The sequence below is a fragment of the Pinus tabuliformis genome, chromosome X, assembly GCF_031772625.1.
Source record: "Pinus tabuliformis cultivar Carrire ecotype Pingquan chromosome X, CPIR1, whole genome shotgun sequence".
In the NCBI taxonomy this organism is placed as follows: domain Eukaryota; kingdom Viridiplantae; phylum Streptophyta; class Pinopsida; order Pinales; family Pinaceae; genus Pinus; species Pinus tabuliformis.
The window spans coordinates 789795498-789816808 of NC_142308.1; the positions used below are offsets into that span (position 1 = coordinate 789795498).

The 21311-nt window shown below is 37.1% G+C and overlaps 1 protein-coding gene across 5 annotated transcripts in view; it reads left to right on the plus strand.

The window, feature by feature from the left end:
- LOC149142200 (uncharacterized) overlaps positions 1-21311 on the plus strand; it is a 361843-nt gene that overhangs the window by 66493 nt on the left and 274039 nt on the right. The gene's annotated exons all lie outside the window — the stretch shown is intronic.

Here is a 21311-nt window from a genome sequence, read left to right on the forward strand (position 1 = left end):
TGAAGTATTTTTGTTCAGGGCAGCTGGTCCATTTATCAAGATTGTGGTGTCTCTATTGGAAATTTATTGAAAAGGATAACTTTTCAGATTGATTTTTTTTCTCTTCTAATTAATCATCAATCTCAACTCTAAAAAGACATCTTTTTTGTTTATGAAAAGGCTGTTTTGATAGCTGGGAACTATTGGTGATGGAGATGCTAGTTTCTGAAGGACTCTATTTTTGACCGACAGCCACACTGTTGTGGGTGTTCCTGATTCCTAATCTTCATATGAACACAAGGTTTAGTCCTAGTTTCTGCTGCTACCACTATGGCTGAGGACATATTGATGCCTAAATGCAAAAGTCATACTTCCATGATATTTTATTTTATTACTATGCTGGTCACCAGTGATTTTTTGGACAGGCAAAAGAGCAATTTCATTGTAGCAGATATAATATATATTTATTACAGAAAAGTGCCCCCTTTTTCTGGTATAGAACAGGGGGACAGAACTAGAGGTAAGTGTTTCTAGTATTAAAAAAAGTCATTTTTCTTCTTGTTTTCTTGACTGGCTGTAAACAGAAAAAGCATGTAAACATTAGGCTTCTTGTGCCTCACTGGCTTAGTATCTGTAACAAAAGTAAGAGCTTTTTGATTGAGATTGGGTGGTTGGTCTACTGTAGAGGTGTCAGTTTGGTAACAGGGCTTCCTTATCTGCATGCAGTCTGTCTTCATATCCTTGGCCATCAAAAGAATGAATGTAGGTAGCCATCTCTACGTTATGGAGGGTGGTGTCTGTGTCTGTTGAGGTGAAAGATACCACGGATTGACAGTTCTTTTCAGTGTTATTCAAGTTCTATATCATGTTATCACATTCCTCTAAGAAGGCTACCTATAGTTTTCTAGTGGCTTATGTGGAGATGACAATTCTCTCAGGGCCTCTAAGGCACTGCTGAAATTCCAAGTTAGTTTTAACGAAAGTTAAACTGAAACCAGCAAGATTTTGTTTCAATTGCCAAGATTAGGGTGCCTGCCAATGTGAATACATTCCATTTTCCTTTCAGGGTTCACACACTTGCTTTGATATCGTCCAAAACTTTTGTAGATTCTGTGTTTGCCAATTTTTCAGCGTCCCTGATCCCTTCTACTTTCCACTGTCTTATTATCTCAATGTCAGCCTTTAGGAAAATTGATTTCCCTGTGTTGTTGGATATGTTCTAGCTTGGCAATGTTGAGTAAAATTATTTCTTTTTCTTGCCCTTTCCTCAATAGTGTCCTTTCTAAGGAAGGATTTCAGTTCTTTTAATTCTCATGCTTACTGCAAAGATGTAAATGGGCAGAGGGGGAAGAAAGGATGCAAAGGCCTGGGAAACAAAGGCAAAACAAAGGAGGCAGCTGGATAAATATTAAATAGTGAAGGAAATACTTGCGGAAAAGTTAGGGAGATTCGTCCTTAAAATCCTGCTAGACTAAATGTACAACAAGAAGATCTTACCTCAACTTCTAAAACTATTAAAGAAGAGACTCTGATTGAGAAGCTGAAGGAAATTATTAAATATGAACCTACAGAATTTAGTTTTTGGGGAATTGTGGATGCTGGAATAGAATCTCAATCTTTTTACTCAGGATTTGATACCTTGTCTGATATGGGAGATAGGCAGGAAGGGCATGAAGAATGCCATGAGGAACCAAGGCAGGAGAGGCATCAGAGGAGAGAAGAAGAAGATTAAGAAGAAGAAGAAGTTTTCCCTATAAGGAAGAGTGTTGATGATGACAAAATCAAGAATATTAAACCCTTAGTTCTTCCAATATTTTATGGATTTCCGACAGAAGACCCTGATACTTTTCTATTTGAAATTGAAGTCTTAAGTAAAACCTATGACTATACGACAGATTATCAGGAGTTGAGGTTATTTCCTTCAGCTTTGAAAGATACTGCTTTGAGATGGTTCGTGGGACTTAATGAAGTATAGGAAATTGGGAAGAAATGAAACATAGTTTTTTTACAAAATATAAAGATTATTGCAAACTGAAACAAACAAGAGACAATATTTCAAATGACTCAAAGACTAGACGAGACTCTAGAAGATTACACAGAACGGTTCCAATTCAGCTACAAGTGTTCAACAACTTGTCAATTGAATAACGGGTCATTAAAGTTGGTACTACTTAGAATGGTTGGGGGAGACTTAATGGAAGCCTTAAACCTCATTGCTGCTGGAGATATTTATCAATTTAACTATGATAAAATCAGAGAAATTTCTAATAATTATTCAAGAGCAAGCATTATAAAAGGAAAAGGAACAAGAAGCTTGATAATTCCAGCATCAAGAAATAGTACGGGGATAACTAAAACTAAAATTGGGAATCTATTGGAGGTTATGAAAATTGACATTCTAAATTCACTCTCTATGTAGCTAGATGCCTTGCAGATTTGGAACAACCAAGAATATAACGAGAAGGCACTAGCTATGTTCTGTCCAAAATGTACCAAAAAACATCATAGGAATGAGTGCCCACTCACTACAGTAAAAGTCTGCAACATATGTTCTAAAAATCATGATGTCAGTAGTTGTTCACAACTATTTGGTTAAGGCAGAATATCAAACTGTTTATCAAAATGTGGAACAAATTAATTTCATTAATTAGAGAAGGTATGGACAATTTCATCTACCATTTCCTGGAATAATCAAGAAGCCCATCCTTTTAATCAACTATGGCCAAATCAATTATCTAATCACCTTGTTATAATTCTTAATATAACTCAGGTCAGCAGCTGCCTCCCACTCAATTTGCTAATAATCAGCATTGCTGGTAGACATTATTGTCAAATCCTTGGAATTATCAATTACCCTATAATCAACAATTTCGTCCAAATCAACAATCTTTTCCCATGCCAAGTGCTCAATGGCCAATGCAACAAATGAATAGATCTTATCAGAACTGGTCATGGCAGCAACAACTGTCACCAACACTTCAGCCACAAGGTTCTCATTGTTGGAAAATCAGGAGACTTATACATTTAGGTGATTTTCCACAACTTGGTAATTACTTGTGATTTAAGTTGGCCTTTTATTACTTTATTAGATCTTTGTTTATCAAGCAATTACCAAAACAATGAAGATCACAACAAGACAAAATACACAAGATATAGGCTCCAAGCCAGGGAAAAACCCCTCCAAGGGGAAAACCCAGAAAATGCTTCTCTTCTTCTTTAGAATCTGCTTACAAAGAGACTTCCAAGACCCAAAGACCAAAGCCAACAACCCTACCAAGCACCAAGTCAGCCCCCAGCAAGATCTTCTTCAAGGCAGCTTCCAGAACTTCGATATTGCTACTTTGATGCTGCAACTTTGTCCCCCTGCAACTGCTTCATAGAATTTTGCCCCCCTGCAACAGACAACTTCACAAACCCTAGAGCGAAACAAGAGAAGACGACCTTAGACAAATTTTCGACTTTGGTTCTTCTTCTTCATCCCTCCAGCTACTCTTTTTCTTCTTTGCCATTGCAGATCGAACTTGTGCTTGTGTGTGTCCAAATGAGTCGAGTTCCTCTCCTTTATATAGCCTTTCTTGAGGGTCGAATTCCCTCCCTTAAGGCCGACTTGGTCTTGGACTTATAAGTGGATTTTTCTTGAGAAAATAAATAGTTTTCTTTATTACAAAGAGTCCGAATGGGACTATGACACATGACCAATAATATTCTTTATTCTAGAAAGACCTAGAAAGCCTAAAAGCACGAAGAAAATGCTTTTGACTCAAACTTGAGTATGAAGCCCATACTCCAAAATAAAAGTATAATTTCTCTTTCTTTCTTTATGAAGAATATATAATGTCATGATTACAATTAGGTCATTATGAAGACCGAACTTAGTTACAATTTTCAACACTCCCTCTTATGTAGGGAGGTATTCATAATCCCATTTCATGGTACAAGGAATCTCAATCTTGAAGCATTTTCATAAGAAGAGTCGGATTGATAAGCCATCTTTTGTCAAGCATCTTTATCATAACTAGCGTTGTCCTTGAAGGCCTTAACTAGACAAGTTCATCGTTATTCGAGAGCATTATGCTGGGATGCTTTACTTGAGCTGCCACACTACCTTTAAGGCACATACCCTATCTGGATGTTCAACAGGTATGTCCTTTTAGGACTATTCTTATCTTGGATTACTAAATCTGAATCCTCAAAGAATATCGATCCTCTTCGACTACTCTTATCTTGGATGCCCTACCTCATCCGCAAAGAGTATTGGTCAACAACTTCTTTCCTTGGATTCTACAATCCATAAGAAGTTTCAATCTAAGATGCTTATCCAATCCTTTGGACTCCATTCTTTCTTTCAGGCCTTCACTAAGACTTACAGCTGTTAGTTCTAGTCTAGTGCATGATCCATAAAGACAAGAACTATCCAACATCACTCCCTCTCAATTAGGGAAGAGATGTCCAAACCAAGCTTACCTCTTAGGCACTCAAACCTCTTGTTTGGTAACGCTTTAGTTAGTATGTCTGCTACCTGTTCATTTGTAGGTAGATAGTGCAAATCCATGACCCCATCTCATACCAAGCTTCTGACGTAGTGGTACTTATTATTTATATGTTTTGTCCAAGCATGAAACACTGGGTCTTCCACCAATCTTATGCAACTCTCATTATCGTAATGTATCAGTGTAGGGCTAATCGGTCCTTCAAACAAGTCTGATAATAACTCCTTGAGCCAAACTGCTTCTTGATAGACCTCGCTTGCAGCAACATATTCAACTTCAACATTACTCAAAGCAACTATATCTTGCTTTTTGCTCATCCATGAGACCATGGAAGACCCTAGGCTGAAGCATCCACCTGTTGTGCTTCTTCCGTCTGTCTCACTGCCACCCCAATCTAAATCTGTATATCCAATGAGTTGGATTTCATTACTAGTATAACGGAGGCAATGATGTATAGTTCCACGTAGATATCTTAGGATATGCTTGGCTGCAATCCAATGATCATGTTTTGGCTCCATCTACAACTGACTAAGGACATATTACCACTCAAACTAGTAGGGGTCCTAGGAGGGGATTGTATCGAGCAAATACTAGGTAAAGGGGCAACAATGGAATGGTATCTCACTGTCACCTCAGCTAAGGCTCCTTGCTCTTTACGGACTTTCACTGATGGGAGTGTTGAAAAGTGTAACTAGGTTCGGTCTTCATAATGACATGTGTAATTGTGATTTTATTTAAGTGATGCAAAGAAGAAAAATAAAATTATTATTGTAATGCTTGTCTCATGGGTTTTATGAGCAAGGAATTTTATTTTTAGGTAAGGCTCCCATTGTGAGCCCTTAGGATTGGTCATAAAGTCAAATTGAGTCAATGTCATGTATGGACCCTTCTTGGGCATGTTACATATTTGTATGAGTCATTAAAAGGATAAAATGGCCCTCCAAGACCAAGCTAAAGCATCTCCTTCAAGTCGGCTTCAAGATGGAATAAAGGATCTACATCAAAAGGACATGTCGGCTCACATACATGTCATGTCGGCTTATTTTCATGGGCAACCACTATAAATAGGCAGCTCAACCTCATTTCAGAAACAAGAATTTCAGTCAAGAAGAGATCTGCAATAAGAAGTGCGAAAAGGTCAAGGAAGATAGTCTTATAGCCAACAAAGAGAAGGAAGGAAAGAACAAAGATATTTGGGTCTGTTTTAGGGCTGAAATCCTCCACACTTGCAAAGAATCTTTGCTGTCCAAATTGCAGAAAGAGCAGAAGTATCAGAGTCATACATGGAGGTCAAATCAAGGAGAAATTCAAGGTGATACTCAAGGCGAGTTCAAGGAGAAGTCTCCCTCTAGACAAAGAAAAACAAGGGTCAAAGTTGGTCAAACTACATAAGCTAGGGATTCTGAATTAGGGCTGAAAAGGTTGCAGGTTTGAAGCAGAGAAAAGGTAGCCGAATTTTGAAGGGTAGCCAAGAAAGAGGGAGAAGCAGAGGTTTGACTATTGGTGACTCAAGCAAGAAGGATATCATCAAGAAAGCTTTGTGTCTTGGTCTTGGAGACGCAAATAGGTCAAGGGTCTTGGTCTTGGTATTCGTCAATTGAAGTCTCTATAAGAAGAAGAATTTGTTTGGGGTTTCCTCTCAAGTCGGAGAGGTTTTGGCCTTGGCTGATTGCCTATATTCTGTGTCTCTTGTCTCTTTATGGTTTATGCATTGGTAGTTGTTTGATGAAGAAGAACATTATAATAATCTATGTAAAATGAGATCCTAATCTAAGAAGTAAAAATAATTCACAAGCAGTTTGTTGACCACTACGTGTCAACTACCCATAGTAGTACACCCCCTTTTTTCGCAAAAGGGATAGTGCTTAATCGACGTGTCCGTGCCATTCAACTGTCATCATCAGCCCAATCATCTTATGTTGTAAACCTAGTCTACATGTGTAAATTGTAAATAATCTTAGCAGATCTGAGTCATGTATGTAAATTTCCTAGGCAAAACTAATTTTCTAGTGATAATCTACGTTCCGGAAGGTTTTTTGTCTCACCGATCCATGATCGGCAGAGTTTTCCTTCAACCTAACCCCAAAGCCAGAATGAATTTTGTCATTAGAATCTTAGGGAAATCCTAGTGTGCTTCGAGTCTATATAAAAGTAATTTGGAAATAATTTTAACTATTTGGTTAGGTTATTACAAGTTGCTTGATCTGCTAGATTATGTTTGTGTTGCAGAACTGGGTGGTCTATGAGGGTTTATGTAAAATGGGTTTTCCCCCTTGAGATGTAAAATTGTAAAAGTCATGATGTAAAGGGTCTTGAGGGTTAGAAAATGTTTTAATCCCCTCATAAGTCCTAAGTCCTAGGTCCTAGGTGATTTTTCCAAAGGCTAGGTTCAAGGATCCAAAAAAAAAAAAAAAAAAAAGATAAAAAATAATAATAAAATTAAAAAATTAAAAAAAATAATTAAAAAGTAAAAAAATTTGAAAAAAATAAAATAAAATAATAATAAATCAAAGTTTTGAGTAAATAAATGCAGAATTTCAATTTTTTAATAGATTAAAATGCATTTAAAAATTCGACAGATGAGATTAAAAGGGATTTTGATCCTCATCGACGGTCGAGATCATTTTGACATGGATTACTCGAACTAGTTGTTGGGAATTTTTCCTTTAAATAGGGTGTTAGGGGTCATTTGAGATCATTCGATCTATGAGTCTTGTGTTGAAGAAAGCTCTCTTGTAATCTTTTTCTTGTGCAATAAAGAAAGATTTTGGGGTTGAAATCTTGCTGGTGTTACTCTCCTGAAATGTTGTAAGCTGTTTCATTTTTCTGCATGAATTTAATTTAAGCCATTAGTAATAGCTTGTTGAAGAGTGGTGTTGAACACAGGTATCTTGTTCACTCACTAGGGTTTTAATGGTAGTAGAATTTCTGGAAATAATGGCAGGTATCTCCATTGGATTTGGAATTTAGTACTGTTTTTTTCCCTGTTTATTGATAATTGAAGTGAGCTGTGCAGGAAATCTAGATTGAGAAGATCAATGGGCGTTTGGGGAAGTTCTAGGCTAAACCAGCCAACTCCCGGAAAGCATTTTCTTGAAGAGGCCAGCCAGTTTCGATCCTAGGTTTATCATTTAAGTTTATCTTTTGAATTCATGAGAGTTTTTCTAAAGTATCTCATATTAAATCTGAAATTCTGAAAATATTATTGTGGATTATTGACAAATCTGGCTGTTTAAGAGTCGAAAATCTGTGAATACTGTAATTATTTAGTTAAATTTTGGGTTATTTCCTTGCATATTTTGCCTCTGGTTTTTCTATTTTTTGCAGGTTGCAGGAAGAGTTTCTTGTTGAAAACCAGATCTAGGCCTTGGAGGGTAAGATCTGGCCTCACAACTAGTTTTTACAGGAGCACTGTTTAGCTGTCCAAGGGTTTCAACTTCTGTTACTTTCAGATCTGGAAATTTGTTTAAGGGTTTTGAAGCGAAGGGAGTTAAATTTTCTTTAAATTTTCAGAAGGAGCTCAAAGCTGCACAAGCCATACCACTCCTGCGTGAATCCATTTTTTCTGATTACGCTGGCCATTCCAGCTTCCACGCATACCATCCACGCTGCCCCGCAATCTCATCCTGACGTTGGCCATCTCTGGATTTCTGCATATCCGTCCAGCTCTTCCCTTCTGTGGCACCCTACGCTGCCAATCCATTTCTGCAATCTTTGAACCCCTCCAACCTTGCTCACGCATCGTCCTGCACTCATCTGCAAGCTGCGTTCATCCTCACCGCAGCAAATCGCACCTGCAAATCCTCACGCCTCTGCCAGCATCCATCCACGCATAGTATCATCATCTAAACGCTGCCATCCTCTCCTCGCTCCGTCTTCTGCTGTCCAAGCCCGCAAATCCTCCTCTCCGCTGCCGTCAAGTTCCTCCCACGTGCAGCCAATTTACCTGCAAAACCTTGCTGTCTCCCTTCCTGCGTGCTAGCTCCCGTCAGTCCATTTCTCACAACGCGTTCTCTCGCCATCTCTCACGCAATCCCTGCAACGTGCAAGCAAAAAAGCAAACCTGCGATTGCCCCCACGCATTCTTCTTCACCTGGCTTTTCTCTTGTCGTCAGAACCTGCAACAAAATATTCGACCTCCCTTCTATTATTTGTGTAGCTGCGTCTTATGATTTAGCTTAGGGTTAGTCTTTTAGCTTTAGAATTAGACTTTAGTCACGTTTTGATTTTAAATTTATTCCATTTTAGTTTTGGTAAAGAAATTTTAATTTTGACTTTTGTTTAGATTTAGATTTTAACAATAAAAAATCATAAAAATATAAAGATTTCGAACTTCCCTTTTTGTTTGTTCTATTTAGTTTTCATTTAATTCAGTATTCATATTTTGTTTCATATATATTAGATGTTAGTTTAGTTTAGATTAGATTTAGGTTTTATTTAGATTTTAGATTTAGTTAGTTGTTTGAAATTTTGACTTTAAAAAGTAATATAAAAAAAAAAATAAAAATCCCAAAAAGCATAAAAAAGGGTAATCCTTAGGCTTTTTATTTTGTTTTATAGTTTAGATTTAGATTTAAGTTATATATATTTAGACTTTGTCTTGTTTTAGTCTTAAAAAACTTTATAAAAAATAAAAAGAATATATAAAAATCATAAAAAAGTTGTTGTTGTTGTTATTATTATTTTTTTTGGTTCTGAAATATTTTTGTGTTACATTTAGTCTTAGCATATTTTATCACGTTTCCAAATTTTTGTATATTTCACTGAGGCTAATAGATTTTTGATGTGGGATTAATATTTATCATTTTTTATATGGTTAAACATGCTTAAATGTTCATTTGAATATTAGCTATATGAAAGTGATAACTGGTTAGCATTTAAAATCTGCGTGGTTATTTAAAGCATTTATCTTTTGAAATTTTAACTGCTGGATCATTATTAAAGCGTTGTACTTTTGTTGAATATCTGGCATTTTGCTTGGGTTATTTGATGATAAATGATTGTTAATGGTGGAATTACAAAGTTCATATTTTTCGTAGCATTTGATAAACAATTATTTAATCATTAAATCCATAAGGCACTGGTACATTAACTTCTAAAATCAATCAAGTGCTAATTTGCCTTGCTGTGTCTCCCAACCCAACTGGTCCACAGTTGGTCATCCTTTACCCCATAGGGTCTACCCCCCTTAGCTGCGGGAGACGGCTTAAACGGAGAGATTGGGGATCAGGGTGATAGCCCCCGGTCTGAGCGTTGTTGTGACAATTTGTGCGACAACATCTTTTGGTGCCGTTGCTGGGGATAGAGTTTTTCTGTCCTTGGTTCCTTCGATATTCATCTCGTTTCTTTCCTCTCGTCTTTAGCTCTTTCATTACGAGCCCTTCTGTGTTTCACTTCCTGTCCGAGTGGCGACTCCACTTCATATATCATTTGTAAGAGTGTATACTAGAAGACATCCAAGTAGTCTGTGCAATCATGCTCCTGATCCTGAAAGGGCTCTCAGGGTACGATTACACAAACTCTCTTCTTGTACTCTTCTTGTTAACCTCGGACAAGAAGCCCTCTCTGATATCCATTTGCTTTTTACTAGTCAAGTTGGGCACGACATCATGAATATATATGCCCCTTGCGATTTTTCTAACATCCCAAGGTATCCCAATGATCTTCTAGCACTTGGGATAGATAAGTTGCCTAGCTTTCAGGGAGATAATGCGATTAGTGCTAATTCGCATTTGAGAGATTTTAGTATATGGATGGCTAAGTACGCAAGGTCTGCTGATTTTGATCATGAGGATGTTAGAATGACTCTTTTTATTTTTACCTTGGGGGGCGATGCTTATGACTGGTTTTCAGAAAAACCTCGGAATTCATTTGATTCCTTACAATCGATCATTGATGCCTTTAAGGAAAAGTATGGAGATAAGAGAGAAGGAAGACACCTTGTGAAAGCTATTAGCATAATAAAAAAGAGAGAGAATGAAACTGTTGAAGAATTTAACAAAAGGTTTAATGATATTATTAAAGAATTACCTCAAGATTATAAACCTATCGACAAATCTCTTCAAGATTTTTACATTGATGCCTTTAGTCCTGAGCCCTCTTATGAATTGAGGCGTGCTAGACTTAATGATTATAGGGATTGCCAAGCCTTAGCAATAGAGCTTGAAAAGGACAAGGCGGCATCTGGGAAGTCTGAGATCCCAGGTTTCAATAGGGCTGCTACGAAACTAAAAGAACCTAAAGGAAAAGCAGTTCAAGAGCCTGAAAGCGAGCTTGTTCAGAAATTGCTCCAAAAGATCGAAAGCATGGAAATTAATCATAACAAGGAGATAGCTACTTTGTAGAATAGGTTGGTCCAAGTGGAAAGAGCACAAACGCAAAATTTCCAACCTAGAAATAATAATAACAGAAATAACAATTGGCAAAAGAAGGGTCAATCTAGTGAGCAAAGACCTCCTAATCTGCTTACTAATTTGGTCAATAATGCTCCACCTTACTGTCGGGTTTGTGATGCTCTTCATGAAGAGGCAACTTGTCCGGTCGTTAGAAGAATTTTAGATAATGGCATGTTTGGGGCAGGTGATCAAATAAATGTAGTAGGTAACAAGTTTCCGTTGTCTATGGATAATTGGATGGAGGTCAAGGAAAATAGTCGTGACATTATGAATCCTTCATCAGCTTTTAGTATAAATAACCTTGAAAATGAAGATGACATTTTGGCTAAGTTATATGGTGAAAAACCCTCTCCAGAGCAAATCATGGAAATTGCTAGAGATAAAGGTTTAACCTATCAAAGAAGGGATAAAGATCAGAGCGGGAATCAAATTCCCCCTTGAACTTTTAACCCTGGTTTAAACTCTGGATTAGATGTCGATTTGGGAAGTTGGTTTAACAATGCAAAAATCTAGGTTTTTGTCTCCGAGATTGCTAAAATCCCTTCCCAAAGAGATAAGTTACTAAAAGCTATTCAGGGTCCTCAAGTAAATATTTCTCAACAGAAGACCCAGGAAGTTGACTATCACGATGCTCCCATATATTTGCAAAGCTTAGATGCGGATAACAAAGATCACCAACCTTTCTTTATCACCTTGTTGGTTAATGGATATAAATTGAATAATTGCATGTTGGATTCTGGTGCATCAGCTTGTGTCATGACTAAAAGGGTCATGGAATAGCATAATTTAAGAGTTTCTAGACCCTACTATAATATATGTGCCATGGATTCTAAAAAGATTGAAGTGCATGGTTTGATCAAAGATTTACAAGTTCATCTATCAGTTTACCCAGACATCATGATTGTTATGGATATTGTTGTTGTTGATGTGCCTGATGCCTGGGGTATGCTTTTATCCAAAAAGTGGGCCTCTGATCTAGGAGGAAGTATTCAAATGAATTGGTCATATGCTATGATTCCTTCTCCTAGAGGTGATGGTTTTGTAAGACTTAATAAAGAGCCCGAAAGAAAATATCATGTTGAAGATCCTAAGAGACCTCACAACGAGATAATTAAAGAACAATCTGACATTGGGAATTACGCTATCATCATCAGCATAAACCAGGGCATAAGCTTGCTTTTCCATGGTATTGTATTTTAAAGATATATTAACTCAAACTGATTGCTTAGGGACTCGCGCTAGGTGGGTTACTAAAATACAAGAATATGATTTAGAGATCAGACCCACCAAGCTAGTCAAAGGCCAAGGTTTGGCTCAGATGTTGACCGAAGGTAACGAAAAGACTCTTGGTTTGTTTTGTCTTAGTGATCTATCTTCGCCTAAGTTGCAAAGATTAGGAGAGCATGAGTGGTACAAGGACATTGTTTATTACTTGACGAATCTTACATGTCCTAGCCATTTAGTTGCGCATAAGAGAAAGGCTCTTAGACTAAAATCCACTAAGTATTGCCTTATGAAGGATGGTCTTGGGTGGAGAAATCCTGAGGGCATAATACTTAGGTGTGTTGATGAAATTAAGTCCAAGAAATTAATCTCTGAGTTTCATTCAGGATTTTGTGGTGGTCATTATGCTGCTGGAACTACCGCCCACAAAATTCTGAGAGCTGGTTATTATTGGCCTTCAATTTTTTCTGATGTGCATAAGTTTGTTAGAACTTGTCAAGCCTGTCAATTGTTCACTGGGAAACAGAAGCTTGCTACCCTGCCCCTACAACCTGTCATTGTAGAGGCACCTTTTGAGCATTGGGGTCTAGACTTCATCGGGAAGTTCCATGAAAATTCTAGCAATGGCTACTCATGGATTATGACTGCTACTGATTATTTCACTAAATGGGTTGAAGCCATTCCTGCTAAGAATGCCACTAAAAAGGTTATTATGGATTTCATTGAAAATAATATCGTTACTAGATTTAGTGTCCCTGCTAAGATCACTACTGATAATGCCAAGGCTTTTAGTTCTTTAGAGTTTTCATCTTTCTGTTTCAAATATGGCATTGTCTTATCTCATTCATCAAATTACTATCCTCAGGGTAATGGTCTGGTTGAATCAAGTAACAAGAATCTCATAACCATTATCAAGAAGATAGTAGGAGATAATAAGAGATCATGGGATAGCAAAATCAAGTATGCTTTATGGGCAGATGGGATCACTAAGAAGAAAGCTACTGGTAAATCTCCCTTTGAATTAGTTTATGGCTTGGATGTAACCTTACCTGTGCACCTGAAATTGCTAGCTTATCAACTCCTTCAACATTTTTCTACTAATAAAGATGTTGTTCAGAATATAATAGATCAGATTGTGGCGTTAGATGAAGCTCGTAGGACAACATTTGATGCTATATGTAAAAATCAATCTAACATTAAGAAAAGCTTTGATAAATCCTCTCGATCTAGATCTTTGCAGGTGGGAGATATGGTACTTCTTTGGGATCATAAGAATGAAAAACCAGGAAAACATAAGAAGTTCGACAGTTTGTGGTTGGGACCGTACATCATTCGAGATATAGCTGGACCAAACTCATTCCACTTGAGCAGATTGGATGGCGAACCACTTGATCTACCTGCAAATGGCCAAATGCTCAAGCTGTTCTTCAAAGATTATATTTGATGCTAAGGGGCATCCTCTGTATTGTATTTCTAACCTTACTCCTTGTCATTTCAGCATTTTATTTCTGATTTAGGATTAGATTTACTTTCCTTGTTACTAGATAGTTAATAAATGAAGAGCTTATATCTTTCATGTGCTTAATGTTATATGATGATTTTTGGATGGACGCTACTTATGTTTTGTTGTGTGTTGCGTGGATGCAGAGTCTGGATTCTCACATTCCTACAGTGCAACAACGTGTCCCCAAGTAGAACCAGATGTTGACCACTACGTGTCAACTACCCGTAACAATACACCCCCTTTTTTCGCAAAAGGGATAGCGCTTAATCGACATGTCCGTGCCATTCAACTGTCATCATCAACCCGATCATCTTATGTTGTAAACCCAGTCTGCATGTGTAAATTGTAAATAATCTTAGCAGATCTGAGTCATGTATGTAAATTGCCTAGGCAAACCTAATTTTCTAGTGATAATCTACGTTTCGGAAGGTTTTTTGTCTCACCGATCCATGATCGGCAGAGTTTTCCTTCAGCCTAATCCCAAAGCCGGAATGAATTTTGTCATTAGAATCTTAGGGAAATCCTAGTGTGCTTCGAGTCTATGTAAAAGTAATTTGGAAATAATTCTAACTATTTGGTTAGGTTATTACAAGTTGCTTGATCTGCTAGATTATGTTTGTGTCGCAGAACTGAGTGGTCTACGAGGGCCTATGTCAAATGGGTTTTCCCCCTTGAGATGTAAAATTGTAAAAGTCATGATGTAAAGGGTCTTGAGGGTTAGAAAATGTTTCAATCCCCTCATAAGTCCTAAGTCCTAGGTCATAGGTGATTTTTCCAAAGGCTAAGTTCGAGGATCCAAAAAAAAAAGAAAAAAAAGAAAAGAAGATAAAATTAATAATCAAATAAAAAAATAAAAAAATAATTAAAAAATTAAAAAATAATTAAAAAATAAATTTTTTTGAAAAAAATAAAATAATAATAAATCAAAGTTTTGAGTAAATAAATGCAGAATTTCAATTTTTTAATAGATTAAAATGCTTTTAAAAATTCGACGGATGAGATTAAAAGGGATTTTGATCCTCATCGACGGTCAAGATCATTTTGACATGGATCACTTGAACTAGTCGTTGGGAATTTTTCCTTTAAATAGGGTGTTAGGGGTCATTTGAGATCATTCGATCTGTGAGTCTTGTGTTGAAGAAAGCTCTCTTGTAATCTTTTTTTTGTGCAATAAAGAAAGACTTTGGGGTTGAAATCTTGCTGGTGTTACTCTCTTGAAATGTTGTAAGCTGTTTCATTTTTCTGCATGAATTTAATTTCAGCCATTAGTAATAGCTTGTTGAAGAGTGGTGTTGAACACAGGTATCTTGTTCACTCACTAGGGTTTTAATGGTAGTAGAATTTCTGGAAATAATGGCAGGTATCTCCATTGGATTTGGAATTTAGTACTGTTTTTTTCCCTCTTTATTGATAGTTGAAGTGAGCTGTGCAAGAAATCTAGATTGAGAAGATCGAGCATTTGGGGAAGTTCTAGGCTAAACCAGCCAACTCCCAGAAAGCATTTTCTTGAAGAGCCTAGCCAGTTTTAATCCTAGGTTTATCATTTAAGTTTATCTTTTGAATTCATGAGAGTTTTTCTAAAGTATCTCATAGTAAATTTGAAATTCTGAAAATATTACTGTGGATTATTGACAAATCTAGCTGTTTAAAAGTCGAAAATCTGTGAATACTGTAATTATTTAGTTAAATTTTGGGTTCTTTCCTTGCATATTTTGCCTCTGGTTTTTCTATTTTTTGCAGGTTGCAGGAAAAGTTTCTTGTTGGAAGCTAGATCTAGGCCCTGGAGGGTAAGATCTGGCCTCACAACTAGTTTTTACAGGAGCACTGTTTAGCTGTCCAAGGGTTTCAACTTCTGTTACTTTCAGATCTGGAAATTTGTTTCAGGGTTTTGAAGTAAAGGGAGTTAAATTTTCTTTAAATTTTCAGAAGGAGCTCAAAGCTGCACAAGCCATACCACTCCTGCGTGAATCCCTTTTTTCTGATTACGCTGGCCATTCCAGATTCCATGCATACCATCCACGCTGCCCAACAATCTCATCCTGACGTTGGCCATCTCTGGATTTCTGCATATCTGTCCAGCTCTTCCCTTCTGTGGCACCCTACGTTGCCAATCCATTTCTGCAATCTTTGAACCCCTCCAACCCTGCTCACGCGTTCTCCTGCACTCATCTGCAAGCTACGTTCATCCTCACCGCAACAATTCGCACCTGAAAATCCTCACGCCTCTGCTAGCGTCCATCCACACATAGTATCATCATCTAAACGCTGCCATCCTCTCCTCGCTACGTCTTCTGCTGTCCAAGCCCGCAAATCCTCCTCTCCGCTGCTGTCAAGTTCCTCCCACGTGTAGCCAATTTACCTGCAAAACCTTGTTGTCTCCCTTCCTGCGTGCTGGCTCCCGTCAATCCATTTCTCACAACGCGTTCTCTCGCCATCTCTCACGCAATCCCTGCAACGTGCAAGCAAAAAAGCAAACCTGCGATTGCCCTCACGCAGTCTTCTTCGCCTAGCTCTCCTCCCGCCGTCAGAACCTGCAACAAAATATTCGACCTCCCTTCTATTTTTTGTATAGTTGCGTCTTATGATTTAGCTTAGGGTTAGTCTTTTAGCTTTAGAATTAGACTTTAGTCACGTTTTGATTTTAAATTTATTCCATTTTAGTTTTGGTAAAGAAATTTTAATTTTGAGTTTTTTTTAGATTTAGATTTTAACAATAAAAAATCATAAAAATATAAAGATTTCGAACTTCCCTTTTTGTTTGTTCTATTTAGATTTCATTTAATTCAGTATTCATATTTTGTTTCATATATATTAGATGTTAGTTTAGTTTAGATTAGATTTAGGTTTTATTTAGATTTTAGATTTAGTTAGTTGTTTGAAATTTTGACTTTAAAAAATAATATAAAAAAAAAATAAAAAAAAATCCCAAAAAGCATAAAAAAGGTAATCCTTAGGCTTTTTATTTCGTTTTATGGTTTAGATTTAGATTTAAGTTATATATATTTAGACTTTGTCTTGTTTTAGTCTTAAAAAACTTTATAAAAAATAAAAAGAATATTTAAAAATCATAAAAAAGTTGTTCTTGTTGGTGTTTTTTTTTTTGAAATATTTTTGTGTTACATTTAGTCTTAGCATATTTTGTCACGTTTCCAAATTTTTGTATATTTCACTAAGGCTAATATATTTTTGATGTGGGATTAATATTTATCATTTTTTATATGGTTAAACATGCTTAAATGTTCATTTGAATATTAGCTATATGAAAGTGATAAATGGTTAGCGTTTAAAATCTGCGTGGTTATTTAAAGCATTTATCTTTTGAAATTTTAACTGCTGGATCATTATTAAAGCTTTGTACTTTTGTTGAATATTTGGCATTTTGCTTGGGTTATTTGATGATAAATGATTGTTAATGGTGGAATTACAAGGTTCATATTTTCCGCAGCATTCAATAAACAATTATTTAATCTTTAAATCCATAAGGCACTGGTACATTGACTTCTAAAATCAATCAAGTGTTAATTTGCGTCGCTGTGTCTCCCAACTCAACTGGTCCACAGTTGGTCATCCTATACCCCATAGGGTCTACCCCCCTTAGTCGTGGGAGATGGCTTAAATGGAGAGATTGGGGATCAAGGTGACAGCCCCCGGTCTGAGCGTTGTCGTGACAATTTGTGCGACAACACAGTTATCTAAAGAAGAGAAATGACCTAATTGCTATGCCCTAGATTTCTCAACATGGTATCAGAGCTAAGATAACAAAGTCAAGGAAGGACATCTTATCAAAGGACACTCAAGGATCAAATCTCGAGAAAGACATCAAAGCAAATCTAAGAAGATCATCTTGAAGTCAAGATCTACAAAGAAGTATCAAAACCCATAGATCGAAGAAAAAGTCTACACCAGCAAAGTCTTGGGATCCTCAAGTCATCAAAATACCTCTTAGACCCTACTCAAGTTAAAGCAATCTACAAATCCAAGCAACTTGAAATCTATTCATCCAAGAGAAGCACTTCAAGGACAAAGATCACATTATTATCTTGAAGGAAAACCCTAGTTCAATCAAAGAAGCATTCTTGGGATCCGCACTTAATCTTTTAGTGGAAAGTATCTTAAAAGACTACTCATCCAAAGGAAGCTAGATCAAAAGGTGTTGTCATCATCAAAAAGGCAATCTCCCTTTTATTGAAGCAAGGATTTCATCTGGAAGAAGATCATCCAAGAAGCATTAAGACATCTTCATCAATCATCATCAACAAAGGAATCAAGTTGAAGATTTTATCTTCACTTGTCAAGTAAGTACCTTTTCTTCTATAATCTAATCTAGTAAAATGACTGCATTTTGCAAGGAGATCTATAAGTTGGTTGGGGTGTTGAAATTCCTTGCATGGAAAAGGAGGATAGACATAGTCCTCGAAGAAAATGAATTTATTGATCATGTAAATGGAAAAGTCTGCAAACCATCTAAAGATCAAGCACTATTTGAATACATGGAAAAGGATCTAAGGGCTCAAGAGATTCTTATGGAGTCTTCCAAAGACCCCCTCATTCCCTATATAGCAAAGCTGGAGACATCAAAAGAGGTATATGATAAGCGGGTAGAACTATTCTTTGAAAGTGCGATAAGAAAGATAATATCACTTAGATCTGATCTATACAAATTGAAGGTATCAAAGGATGAAGGGATATATTCATGTTTCTCAAAAGCATCTCAAATAAGAACTCAATTGCAAGATCTGGGAGAAATGATATTTGATAAAGAAATGGTATCCATTGTTCTAAATGCATTAATCGATGAACAAGGTAACCTCACATCAAATGCCTATGAGGAGAAGAAAACTATCCCATTCAACAACTTATGGTTTCTATGCAAGATAGAAGAAGACAGGTTGAAGACAAAAAGTGATGAAGGACCAAGTGAAAAGGGTCAAACATTTACTAAAAGGAAAGGGAAGCTCGGTTCTCAAGAAAATATGGCTAAAATCCAATGCTATGAATTTCAAGAATATGGGCATTACAAGAAAGATTGTCCTAAACTTAAGAAGGACAATAACAAAAGAGGAAGAGAAGAATCCCATATCACCAAAGAAGTGGAGGAAACTAAAAAGAAGTCCAAGAAAGAGGAAGTAAGAGATCTCTACTATGACTGAGATACTCTTCCTCATTTAGTTCTTTTCAAGTTCCCGTTTTAAGTTCTTTTGTTGTAAGATATGGCCACTAAGAAAAATGATGTGATGCATCATGGCATCTTAGAAGCATTGAAAGCAAGAGCTCGTGACATCATCATAGAGAAGCATGTAAGGTGGTTGAAATTGAAGACTCTAGCAGTCACCTGTGGAAGGATATAGCTCTTGGTAACCTCATTAGAAGCATAAGTGACACTTATGGAAAGGAAAAAGTCATCTAGCACTGAGCTCATCATACATCAATCAAAAGGAAACATTTGCTGGATAGGGATACTCAAGATCCTCAAGATTCTTTGATGGAATCTTCATCGAAAGATTCACCAATCTAGACAGGAAGCAAGTGTTTTATAAGGAATTCCAACTTGCGGAATTCATGGGATGATGGTATGATATCAAAGGAGGTGAAGCAGATCAAGGGATTGAAGTTCTTTCAATCAAGTTGTTGAAAGAAAGTCCAAGATGACCTAAAGGAAAATGAGGTATGTATGCTTGTACTCAATATTTTAGAGTCATGACATATGTGTTAGGATATTCCGACACATAGGATATAGTTAAGTTCAACTTGGTCTAGTATAGAGTTAGGTTAGAGTTAGGTAAAGTGTGTTTCTTTACCGTTGTACATTTTGTAACTTACAATCCGACGGTCACGATATGTAGTGATCCGACGGTTCACTCTCACCTCGGTATTACCGACACTTGATCCGTGGCTTGACACCCGATTGGTCCATGAGTTCTATTTAAAGCGCATGGAGGGTCATTGTTCGGGTAATCCGTGCATGAGAGAAGCTTATGTAAATTTTCATTCTTTGATTAATAAATTGCCTGTAGTACCCACGTTGGGACAGGCCGTGGACTGTTTCCCTCCTTGCACTCTGAGGGTTTTAACCACGTCAAAAATATTGGTGTATTGATTTGAGATCTGGTTGTGAGCGGTGTCCTTTTGGTATTCTTTCTGTGGAACTTACCCTGTAAATTCCTACGTGGTATCAGAGCTATTTGAGGGCCGCGTCCGTTGGTGATCCAAATCTGAAGCCGGTAGAATTGCATGCGGCTGTCGTTTCCTAGATCTGCTGTTTCTGACTGCTTTCGGGTCGAGAGGACTGCTCTGTTGCGTTCGGAGCATCTGTTCCAGTGAGGAACCCCTTTCGTTTCACGCGAAAAGGTTTCCGGTAGCCCTAGCTGCGTCATTTTTCAGATCGGGAGGTATACAGTGTTTTTTTTGCAGTTTACTGTTATTTTCTCTCTGCTTATTTCGGTCTCAGTTTATTTAGCCTTTTTTTTAACCGGATCTATACCTTTCATTTCTGCGTATGCTCTTTGCCCTGCGACTCTGTGCGATCTGGGCAAATCAGAAACAGAAAGGAAGGATTTTTCTCATGCGTATGCTCTTTTCCCTGCACCTTAGTGTGATCTCGGAAAATCAGAAACATTGAGAAAAATATTTAGTTTTTCGGCTAAAGCTAACTTTGAGATTTTTTTTAAAATTTCTAGTATTTTGGCTAAAGCTAACTTCGAGCCGCAAGGTTCGTTTTTCTTTGCATATTCGTGTTGGGTTTTGTGTTTTGTGTTTTGTAGGGAAAAAGAGCTTTCTCAAGGCAAGCACGCAAATCGAGCCCCCCCCCCTCTCTCTCTCTCTCTCTCTCTCAAATTTTTTGTATAGATCAATTGGTTCAAAGCTATTTTAAGAGAGTAGAGGTCTTGGGTTCAAGTCTCCATTTTGTGGGGGCGGATTTTTTCATTCCCGCACATTCGCGCACTTTGCCGGCTACTTCAACAATTATTTTTCAAAAAGCCATAACTTCTTCATCCGGAAGCCTTTTTCAGAGCCGTTTTTTTTTTAAACCGCCTATTTTTTCGAGATCTATCCATTGGAACACCTACTTTCAGCATCTTCAGCTTCAGTTTTTTTTTAAAAATGGAAAGCCCATGCCAAGTCATTCTTGACAGCACTAACTACTTCCAATGGGTAGCCTACATCGAAGATTTACTTAGAAGTAAAGGTCTCTTCAGAATAGCCACAGACCAAGAGAAGAAACCAAAAGATGAAGACAAGGCGGCCAAATGGGAAAATAGACAAGATCAAGCACGTGGTTTGATAGGGATGTCTATTTCTCCTGATCTTAGATTCCACATTGCGGAACTTGAGACTCCTCATGAAGCATTAGAAAAACTTGCTAAAGTTTTTGGGATTAAAAATGAAATTAGAGCCCATCAACTTGAAAATGAGCTGCTTACTTTGGATCCTAATAATTTTTCTTGCATTGAAGATTTCTTGTCCAAATTCAAGAACCTTAGATATCTCCTGGAAGGTGTTAAAGTTAAGAAAGACGATGGTAACCTTATTTATTCCATCCTTACTAAGTTGGGACCAGCCTACTCTGTATTTGTTTCCACTTTCCATTCTACAAGAGAAGCTTTCATTTGTCAAGGACAAGACTACAAGCCCCCTTCCTTTGACTCCTTTTGTGATCCCTTAATAAGAGAACAAGAAAAACTCTTACACCTTGGTCTTCTTAATCTTGGAAACTCTTCC